This window comes from Sapajus apella, unplaced genomic scaffold, assembly GCF_009761245.1.
Source record: "Sapajus apella isolate SASKATOON/1434 unplaced genomic scaffold, GSC_monkey_1.0 scaffold12, whole genome shotgun sequence".
NCBI classification, from domain to species: Eukaryota; Metazoa; Chordata; class Mammalia; order Primates; family Cebidae; genus Sapajus; species Sapajus apella.
In genome coordinates this window covers 455,382-459,292 of record NW_022436952.1, presented here as the reverse complement: position 1 = coordinate 459,292, position 3,911 = coordinate 455,382, and positions in this window count along the sequence as shown.

The window sequence follows — 3,911 nt, the reverse complement described above, 5'->3', positions numbered from 1 at the left end:
AGAATAGAAAGCCCCCTGCTGAGCAAAAAGCTCATGGACTACTTGGACCGAAATTTTTTTTTTTTTTTTTTTTTGAGACAGGGTCTTGTTCTGTCCCCCAGACTGGAGTTCAGTGGTGCAATCATGGCTCACTGCACCCCACAATCTCCTATCCACACGTTAACCTTACCTTGGGACATGCAAATATTAAGTAGAGCCATATGAAATTTACAGTAGTTAACCGTTTTATTGTTTCGTTTATTTTGTTTTGTTTTGTTTTGCTTTGCTTTGTTTTGTTTGAGATGGCATCTCACTCTGTCACCCAGGTTGGAGTGCAATGGCGAGATCTCAGCTTACTGCAACCTCCGCCTCCCAGGTTCAAGCGATTCTCTCACCTCAGCCTCCCAAGTAGCTGGGACTACAGGCCAGAAACACTATGCCCACATTTTTTTTTTTTTTTCTTTTTTTGGTAGAGATAGGGTCTCCCTTTGTTAACCAGGCTGGTCTCCAACTTCTGGGCTCAAGCTGTCCTCCCACCTCAGCCTCCCAGTGCTGGAATTACAGGCATGAGCCACTGCACCCAGACTTCTGTTCTCTCTTTATTCATTTAATAATTTTTTTTTTTTTGAGATGGAGTTTCACTCTTGTTGCCCAGGCTGGAGTGCAATGGCGGGATCTCAGCTCAATGCAACCTCCACCTCCCAGGTTTAAGCAATTCTCCTGCCTCAGCCTCCCGAGTAGCTGGGATTACATGCGTGCACCACCACGCCTTGCTAATTTTGTATTTTAATAGAGATGGGGTTTCTCCATGTTGGTCAGGCTGGTCTTGAACTCCCAACCTCAGGTGATCTGCCTACCTCAGCCTCCCAATGTGCTGGGATTACAGACGTGAGCCACCTCGCCTGATTAATAAATTTTTTTTTTTTTTTTTTTTTGAGACGGAGTTTCGCTCTTGTTACCCAGGCTGGAGTGCAATGGCGCGATCTCAGCTCACCGCAACCTCCGCCTCCTGGGTTCAGGCAATTCTCCTGCCTCAGCCTCCTGAGTAGCTGGGATTACAGGCACGCACCACCATGCCCAGCTAATGTTTTGTATTTTTAGTAGAGACGGGGTTTCACCATGTTGACCAGGATGGTCTCGATCTCTTGACCTCGTGATCCACCCGCCTCGGCCTCCCAAAGTGCTGGGATTATAGGCGTGAGCCACCGCGCCCGGCTAATAAATTTTTTTTAATCAACCCCTAGGGAGCCCAGCACTCGTATGCCAGTCACTATTCTAGAAGTTTGAGCTAGGAGATAGATCAATGAGCAGAACAATGCTATCTACCCTTGTGGAGTGCTGCCATATTCTAGTTGGGGGCCAGGAGTGAGGAAGACATACTACAAACAATTATGGTTTAAAAACAAAAAACCAAGCTTGGTAAATTGTATTTTTCACAGATGGTTATAACAATACCTCCCATCCCACATGCCTTTCCACAAGGAGACCCGGACACCTCCCATCAAGAAATGCAGGCGGGGCCGGGAGCAGTGGCTCATGCCTGTAATCCCAGGGTGACATCCAATATATCCGAGACATTGCATACTGGATATATTTTATATATATACTGACCAATTGGACATAGGGTATGAAAAAGATAATCAAGAATGACCATAGATTGGGTTTTTTTGTTTGTTTTTTTCTTTTGAGATGAAGTTTTACTCTGTCACCCAGGCTGGAGTGCAGTGGCGAGATCTTTGTTCACTGCAACCTCCACCTCCCAGGTTCAAGCCATTCTCCTGCCTCAGCCTCCCAAGTAGCTGGGATTACAGGCACCCACCACCACATCCACATAATTTTTATATTTTTAGTGGAAACGGGGCTTCTCCATGTTGGCCAGATTGGTCTCAAACTCCTGACCTCAGGTGATCCGCCCACCTCGGCCTCCCAAAGTGCTGGGATTACAGGCGTGAGGCACTGCACCTGGACCCATAGGTTGTTTTTTTTAGGAAACAGGGTTTCACCATGTTGTCCAGGCTGGAGTACAGTGGTGTATTCGTAGCTCATTGCAGCCTCAACCTCCCTGGCTCAAAATATCCTCCTCCCTCAGCCTCCCGAGTAGCCAAAATTACAGGCATGGGTCACTATGCCCAGCTGATTATAGATTTTTGGCTCTGAGAAAACAGGAAACTGAGCTACCATCAACTGAGATGGGAAGATGGGAGTAAAGTAGATTTGGCCGCAGCATGGGGGAATGGAGCTCTGATTAAATGCCTGGAATGTGAGGTGGCTACTACATCTCTATTATATTAATAGGTCCAAGGGGTCCAGTAATTAGAGACACAGATCTGGAGTTCAGAAGAATGGCCTGGGCTGAAATTGAAAACATGAGAGTCATCAGCTTAGAGACGGTATTTAAGTCATAAAGCTACACAGGATCCCTAGAGAGAGAAAGTAGAGTAAAGGACCAAGGCCTAAGCCCTGTGGCTCTCCATTAGGAAGAGAGCAGGAGAAAGAGGAGGAACGGGAAGGGAGTGTGCGGGGAGCAGCCTGAAGCCAGGTGAAGCAGGTGTCGAGGAGGAGGGAGGCAAAGGTGGCCAATAGGCTTAGGGGGAGAAGGGCTGAGAATTGACCCTGGGTTTAGCAATGCAGTGGTCACTGGTGACCTTGACAATGACCCTGGTAGGGGTGGGGGTAATGGCCTGAGTGGATTGCACCTAAAGGAGAATGGGAGGGAAGATCTGGAGACGGCAACTTTGTTTGCTTTTTCCAGGAATTCTGAAGTAGGAGCAAAGAACTGGGCAGCAGTTACTTGATCCCGGAGAGGGGTTGGGGGCTCGGGGGAGGTGAAGTCAGAAGTTTTGTTAGGATGGAGAATAACTGTGTTTATGTGCTGGTGGGAATGTTGATGGTGGAACAGCAGAGGGAAGACTTTCTGGAGCAATGCTCAGGAGAAAGGAGGGGATGGGGCCTGTGCACCAGGGCAGGAACTGGCTTTAGATGACGCCTGGGCTGTCCATCTACACTAACAGGTGGAGAGCAGAGACATGGGTGCCTGTGTTTTCTAGAGCTTCCCTTTTCTTTTCTTTTCTTTCTTTCTTTTTTTTTTTTTTTAAGACAGGGCCTCACTCTGCTGCCCAGGCTGGAGTGCGGTGGTGTGGTCATAACTTACTGCAGTCTCAACCTCCCAGACTCAAGCGATCCTACCACCTTCACCTCCTGAATAGCTGAAACTACAGGCGCACACCTTTATGCCCAGCTTGTGGTCGTAAATGTAAAGTGAGACCAGGCGTCAAGGTTGTATGTCTTTCTTTTTTTTTTTTAAAGACGGGGTTTCACCATATTGGCCAGGCTGGTCTCGAACTCCTGACCTCAGGTGATCCACCCACCTCAGCCTCCCAAAGTGCTGGGATTACAGGTGTGAGCCACCGTGCCCAGCTGTATGTCTTTCTCTAGCCATCACGAATGTTCAGCTGTGTGGTGCAGGCATAGAATAGACAGAAGGTGGATTTGATCAGAGTTTCTGTCACATAAGCATGACTGCCGCATCTACCTTTGGTTGGGCCTGGGTGTATCTGTGTGCTTTGGTAGATAGGGGCAGATGGCACTATCAGGAGGTCTGTGCCACTCTGGGTGTGTCGAAGTATCCTGTAGCTGTCAATGGCCACAGCTGGGTGTGTTTTTGTGTTCTAGGTGTCTTTCCACATCTATTTCCATGTGTTTCTATATGACATAGTCGCTGAGAATGCCTCTGTAAGAGTGCACTTTTTTTTTTTTTTTTTTTTTTTTGAGGCGGGGTCTCACTCTGTCAGTCACCCAGGCTGGAGTGCAGTGGCACAATTTTGGCTCACTGAAACCTCCGCCTCTCAGGTTCAGCCTCCCGAGTAGCTGAGAGGCACCAGCCACCACACCCAGCTAATTTTTGTATTTTTTTTTTTTTTTTTTTTTAGCAG